Raw genomic sequence first — 8,008 nt, 5'->3', positions numbered from 1 at the left:
CCAGGATGGGTTAAGGGTAACTAAAGGTCCTTGAGCTCCGGCGCACCCACAGACACATACATAGACCCCCTCATTTGAGAAAGGTGTGCATATGCTATGGAGTCCTAACTCAAGTGTGAACTTCATATTGACTCATCTCCCACATGTGAAAGAGGTCGCCATGACTATGCCACTCCTAATCTTAAGTGTACTTGAATCCGGGTATAGGATTCGTCCTTCAGTTAATTCCCAAAACAACCCTGAAAAATAAAGCAAGCAAAGCAAACAATAGAATACATTTAAGTGAATCCTAAACTTTTAAGGTAACCCCTCTTTTTAATCGAAAAAAATCCCCAGCAGAGTCGCCAATTCTGTAATACGGTGAACTGACTTTTTTGAAATGTGCGATAAAGCATGAGTCGCCACCGACTTTTATTTTATCCAAATTAAATTAGAAAGGCTAAAAGAATAGAGTAAAACCTTTTGAGAAAAACTGAGTTCGGGGGGTAAGTTATACAAAGGGAAGGTGTAAGGCACCCTTTACATCCATGGTTATCCATGGGCTCTTAATTGCTTTAGCTCACTTGTTTGTTTTGAAAAGTTTGAAGTGTCGTGTGTGAATAGTAAAAAGATTTCGTTAAGGACTTTAGCTTGTAAATAAGCGTAGCCTTGTTTGAAAGTATTTGAAAAGGAGGTGTGAAAAGTATTTCGAATTTGATTTGAAGGGAGCAAGCAATTAAGAACTATCTTCCCTGAGTTTGTCTTTCTTGTTCTTTAAGTCTTTCGGGCGAAAGAGTCTATCCATACCATAAGAGGGCAGGAAGTCTTTCAATTGGATATGCGGGTCATCGAAGATTATCGTTCGCCATAAGACTGACCCATGCCATAGAGAGGCAGGTAGTCTAAGGGAAGGATCAAAATAGCCTTTCGTAGGCAGCCAGAGGATACCTCAGCCTTTTCGTAGGCAACTTCCGAGGGTCGAGATCATGTGTATCGAAGGCAACATCATTAGGGACCATGATCTTAAATCAAGGTAACATGACTGAGGTATCCTCGTATTCGAGGGACTGGCTATTCTGCAAAAACACAAGGCAACAGGCAGCAAGGCAACAGGCAACAGAGAGGTTACCCCAAAAGTGTGCGTGTGTACACCAATCACGTGATCATTTTCAGATATTTATCTTATGGTTAAGTGATTCTAGATTCGATTCAAGGTTATCACTCCCTAAAATTACTAACCACAACAATTAATAATTAAAGCAATAACGGGAGAGGGAAATTGAAACTAGCGGAGGGAGAGGGAAATTGAAACCAACGGATAACAAACAATTAAGTCTAACATAAGTAATAATTAGGGTTTAAGGTTACCGACTATGCGAAGCTTTGGCATTTGGCAAACCCTGAAAGGCGGAAAAAATGGCAAACAAAAAAATAGGGTGAGTGCATAATCAATTCAGAGGCAAACACGGTTAACCCTAAAAATAAAGGATAAAGAAATTTAAAATAAATAAAGTAAATAGGCACTTAGCTTCGAATTTGATCTGATATGGTTGGCGGGAAGCCTCGGGGTTAACCCTGAAGAAGGGGTAAGCAAAGGCAAAAGAATAGATGTGAGTGTATGCGGAGTTCATTGACTTTTGAGGGTTTAACCCTAATAGTAATTTTATAAGGCAAATAATAATAATAAAGAAAACAATTAGAGTCGGGACTTAGCTTCGTAGAAGGCGAGACGCGTAATCGGAAGGTATCTGAAAATAAACCCTGAAAATAAACCCTGAAAAGGGCACAAGAAAATATTTTTTAGTGTTGGGTTAATTCTCATAAACCCTGATTCGGGCACAAGTTAGCCATAAAATAACAAACTAATTGAAATAAAACTAAAGTTATGGAGAAAAATCGAGAGTTCGGATCAATATATCGATTAAATAATTATTGGATATAATCCTAATTATTTAATCGATGAAAAGTTCATTTGAAAATAAATTGAATTTTTAATAATAATAAAACAATTATGGATAAAATTGTAAAAAAGACTCGAACTTTCGATAAAATAAATAACTATGATTTTATTATAAAGAAAAATAATTTATTTAGATGAATAAATAAAAGGATAAAAACAATAGTAATTATGCTAAAAAAATAAAATAAGAAAATGAAAGTATTTGTGTAAGAAAAAGAAAAATTAAGGAAAAAACTTAGCTGGGTTCAGATATGGCGTTGGGCAGAGGGTCCATGGTGAATTGGCGTCTTTACACGCGTTGGATCGGATTGCGCCATGATCTAAGGGTTGCAATCCAGTAGCCTGTTGTATGATGGAAGTACCTGATCTGGGAACAAACATTGTGTAAAAATAAACATGTCCCGTATAGGGATCGAACTCATGTTTTCGAGATGACCAGTAAAACGCGCTACCACTCGCGCTTCACGTTCCAATTGAAATTAACATAATCAAGAAATATTTTATATTCAATATAGACGATCCAGAATTTGAATCAACAAACTCGCGCGCTGGTTTGTATCGACCATTGGCAGGATGACACATCATCATCCCTAACCTCTGGCCGTTGTTTTAGATGGCTTTTACCTACAGTTTGTCGCTGCCATATCCATAGGTCCTGCATACCACAAAAACCTGTACACGTGACCAAAATCAAAAGTAGAACCATGAGCGAATTCGTCTCGTCATCACGATTTCAACCATACCTGCAATCAAGATTGAATCTTCCTGCACTGAAAAAACCTATTTTGAAACCCTAACAATTCAATTATGGTAGATCACGACATAAACACATAAACACCAAATTGATCAACCAGAAAGATTCAGATAGTCATGAAAAACAAATATATGCATTCAGAATATGTCTATGTATCATGAATCGATGAGAACGAGGATAGGTTAGAAAGAGCAAAATCGTGAGTTATATGCTCCTGCTTCTGACCGTATAAGCTGATGCTAATGCTCCTAGTAGCTTCAATAATGATCCAGGAATATGTTGCAATCTTCAAAACACCTTGAATTCGTGCCAATTCCAGAAACCGATTTCAAGTTTTCCTTTCACTTTCTTGAGCTTTTCTTTGATTCTTTTGCTGCAAATCCTTGTTCCAAAAAATCCCTCTCGCCTCTGATCATGCTCAGCATATATATGGGATGATTTTAGGTCAACATACTTGTAAAGAATCCAATTAAATCTTGGCAATTGATGATTGAAAAATTTGATTGGAATTAGTCATGAAATCCTTCCAAATTAACTCAAATAAAGTTCGTCTTTTTCCAATCTTCTTTGCCACATATTTAACCCAAAATAGAGTATTTGAGTGATTCAATTTTATTGGGAATCAAAGATAAATCACATCCCTTTATATTTTTTCAAATCTTTGATTTCAACCATAATTTTAATTAATAAGAATCAATAAAAAATCAAATAAATCTCAAAATTTCGTGGCAATTGGCTCTTGGGCTTTAGATGACTTGTGGATCAAGATTGAATCAAAACAACTTGGGCCCATTTGCAAAAATATTTCAATCCTTCCACATTTTTCCCTCCAAAATAGCCCAACTTTGACAAGGCATATCTCTCTCAATTTTTGAGGTATGGAAGTGTTCTATGACTTTTTAGAAACCTTAGAGAGTCCTCTAACCAGTGTCTTTGGTCTCATATCAAAATTATTTTCCATGCTCCTTGTGTGCCCTTTTGAAAAAAGTGTCTTTTTGTTGACTTTTGAAAAGGACCTATAATGTTTTGGTCCATATCTCTTAAATGAAGCATTTCTAGCCATGACTTGTGAGACACAAATTTGTAGAGAATCAAATTTCCTTCAAAATGAGCTTTGGAATGGAAAATTTTGGATGTTCCATGTGAGAGTTATGGCTGGTCAAAGTTCAGTTGACTTTCTCCGATACAAACATTAATTTAGAAACTTTTTGATTCGTTGATTTTTGATCTTTCCTTGATGAACCATGATCAATTCTTGATCAAATGGTGAATGATACTTCCATATGAGGGTCTTGACAAAAAATCAGGAGTTTTGACTTTACTTTGACCACAGTTGACTTTTAGGTTAACTTAGTCGACTGTTGATTTTCTGAGCAATTGAGTGACCAATCCTTTGAGATGAGACTTGATACTTGTCATGGAGATGATGTGAGATATATTGAGCCATATGAGATGCCCTGGAGCCATTGATTCACTGATTTTCCTTTTAATAAGTCAAACCCTAATTTATGAGCCTTGCATAGGAGAATGTGTCCAGGAGTTTTAGATATTGATTTGAACTTGTATAAGAGGAATAGTGTGGGCAAATTTTGGGGTATGACACACGGGTACCCGTGTCACCTGACACGGCCCGTGTCAGGAAGTCTGGGGAAAATATTGAAAAACCACATGGACAGAGGGCCAACACGGGTGCCCGTGTTACAGGACACGGCCCGTGTTGGCAGGCGCGATCAGAATTTTTATAATTTGTGTTATTCTCTGCCTCGATTTCAATAAGGGTAGAGTGGACTTTTTGCGTGTTTTGAACCTGAATCAGCAGTATTAAAACCTAATTTGAAGGAGAAGGAGGCATCTTTGATCGTGGAAAGAAAATTGACAGTGAAAGAAGAAGAGAGCAAGGGTTTTGGAAGAAGATATTCAAGGGCAATTGTAATTGGAGATCATATCAACCGCTGAATTCTTGTAATGTCAATGAATATCTGTTTTATTTCTTTTATCAGTATGAGTAGCTAAACACTTTTATGTTAGGGAGATGTCCCTGAATCGCTATGTTATGATGATTTGATTTATCGTTAATTTACGAATTGAAAGTTTTTATGCATTAAGTTTTTTATTTAATGTTTTTCATGCTTCATTCTATTGGAAAATATTATGATGATTTACGGTTAAGGTTAGGTCGGACAAACCATCTTAACGCTTCGTTGAATTCTAACACTACCGGTAAACCACTTAGGAATAAGGATTTAACCGTAGTGATCAGTTATTCTTGGTTATCTTCACATAGACATTGATATGCAATTTAGTGGTCAAGGAATTAAAACTGATTTTTAATATCAAAAAGGTTTACAGCTAAGGAATTAGTGTAAACTAACATCGAGAATTGATACTTAATCATACTAACGAATCTCTCGTAAAATAGCGGTTGCATGATTCATAAGGCGGTTCATACATCGACCCTAGCATATTCCCTCATACTTGTGTATAATCTATTTACTTTTTGCTTAATTTCTTTATTTGCATTTCAAGATAATAAAATCAACCCAAACCAACCCCCGTTATTGTTTTGTTCAATTGAATTCGTATTTCCTCTTATAATATCACAGTAGTCCTCGTGATCGATACTTGGATAATTTCCACTTTAATAACTACATCGGTAGAAAATAGTACACTTGTTATTTTACCGATCAAATAACCCCTTGGATAACAGACAAGTTCTTAGATGAGCCAGCTACTCTCAGAACATCTATCAAGCCACTTTCAATCAGAATATCTGAAATCATCCTTCCAAGAGGGATAGTATTCTTCTTGAGTTTGGGATTCTTCTGACGTTCCTCATCTCTTGATTCTTTAATATTTGTCTTCAGGTGTTGAAAAAGAATGTGTGGTAGATTGACTCTCATGCCTTTTTCAATGCAAAATAGTATATACTTCTGATTCTGATTGACACAGGTAGAGTTTGATGGTTTTCTATGATAGATAGATCCCAGAATGATCTCATCCCATACTCTGTAGGAAGGCTTCAAGGCATTAGTGAAGGGAGAGGCAATACCAGAGGAAAACAACTCTCGGTCGACTTTATCCCAATCAGTTCTTCCATGAAGAGCACCAGTGATTCCATCTATACCATTAAGACCATACAATTTTCTTATCAACTTCTCAGTCACAACGACTTCATGCCCTAGCACGAAGGAGATGATGGCAGTTGAAGTAACCGTAGCATGTGTCCAGAAATCCTTAACCAATAAAGGGTAAACTGGTTCAATCAACCTTTCAAAGTAATTTGACCAACCTTGTACTAGCATTGCAGTTTTGGTTTTGAAATCATGTGCCATAAGATTTTAAAAATCCACCATTGTTTCGCAGAGAACCTCCAGTTCATTATAAGGAATCGAACAAGACTTCAAAGGAAAATCTGCAGGTTTCCTTTGTTGAACATGTTGTGACGATGATGCCTTGCGTTGAACATTCGAAGACGAAGCCATAGACACACACTGGGATTAGGGTTTAGTAACTAGGGTTTATGCAAAACAAGAGAGATGAACAATAATAGACAACGAACAAAGAGAGAGAGTGGAAAGAGATGAAATGTTATGGAGATGAGTTTATATAGAGACGGATTTAAAATGAAATGCAATAAAATTCTGAGAATGAACAGTTACGAAATGCAGAAAATCAAATGCATTTAATGTTGAGTGACGTTAGGGCAAAACGTGATATTTGAAATGATTTGCACAGTTACCTAGGGCGGCGTCTCATCAACTGCACACATGCTTGTCCAATTAGAGTGAACACATGTTCATCTTCTAGAAAAGCTGGTGACAGCTGTTTTGCTTTAAAAGAGATTCTGAATCAACTTAGACATATGAAACGTTAGCAATAACAGAATCAGAATATCTAACTGATTAAAAATCAGAACTTCTTATAAAAGAAAATGAATGATCATTTCAAATCTAGTCCATATATCAGAACTTCTCATCCTTTCATTCTAGGTATAAATCCATACTGATATTCTTCAGAATGAACTTAAACCTATCTTCAGCAAGGGGTTTTGTAAAGATATAAGCCCATTGATGGTCTGTATCAACAAAGTTTAAATATAGAACACCCTTCTGAACATAGTCCCTAATGAAATGATGTTTAATCTCAATATGTTTAGCTTTGGAATGTAAGATTTGATTCTTAGATAAACATATAGCATAAGTATTATCACAGAAGATGGGAATGTTACTCTCATATATCTGATAATCTTCTAGCTGACTCTTCATCCAGAGTATCTGTGTACTACATCCAGCAGCAACAACATATTCTGCTTATGTTGTAGAGAGGGTAATTGTAGCTTGCTTCTTGTTGTACCGGGAGATCAGGTGACTTCCAAGAATTTGATAACTTCCAGAAGTACTTTTCCTTTCAACTCTATCTCCAGCGTAATCAGCATCACAAAATCCTACTAAGTTGTATTCTTCAGATCTTCTGTAGACTAAACCAACATTAGTAGTACCTTTCAGATACCTCAGAATTCTCTTAACAACTGTTAAGTGAGATTCTCTAGGATCTGATTGGAATCTTGCACACAGACAAACACTGAATAAAATATCAGGTCTAGAAGCAGTAAGATATAGAAGAGATCCAATCATACCTCTGTAGAGCTTTTGATCTACCTTCTTACTTACCTCATCCTTACCTAGAATACACGTTGGATGCATAGGAGTTTTTGCTTCTTTGCTTTCTGAAAGATTAAACTTTTTCAGAAGTTCTTTCACGTACTTGGTTTGATGAACATAGGTTCCATCAGAAGTTTGATTGATCTGGATCCCAAGGAAGTACTTGAGCTCTCCCATCATGCTCATTTCAAACTCAGCCTGCATAGACTTAGCAAACTCCTTTCCAAGTGTAGCATTAGAGGTTCCAAAGATAATATCATCAACATAAATTTGGCAAATTAAAATATCCTTTTTAAAGGTTTTACAAAATAGAGTAGTATCCATTTGTCCTCTAGTGAAACCATTATCCAGAAGGAAAGAACTTAATCTTTCATACCAAGCTCTAGGAGCTTGCTTCAGGCCATATAATGATTTCTTTAATTTGAAAACATGTTCTGGAGACTTAGAGTCTTCAAAACCAGGAGGTTGGTGAACATATACTTCCTCATCTATATAACCATTTAAGAAGGCACTCTTAACATCCATCTGATACCACTACAAGAAAAACGCTGATTAGCTGGGTGATTTTTCCAGGTGACAAAAACCACACAAACTATTGCAATTGCGGGGTGCAAACCACCTCGCAACACAGATTTTTTTTTAAAAAAAATATAT

This window comes from Vicia villosa, linkage group LG7 (genome assembly GCF_029867415.1).
Source record: "Vicia villosa cultivar HV-30 ecotype Madison, WI linkage group LG7, Vvil1.0, whole genome shotgun sequence".
NCBI classification, from domain to species: domain Eukaryota; kingdom Viridiplantae; phylum Streptophyta; class Magnoliopsida; order Fabales; family Fabaceae; genus Vicia; species Vicia villosa.
The sequence above is the reverse complement of the archived record's forward strand: the minus strand, read 5'-3'. Positions refer to the sequence as shown.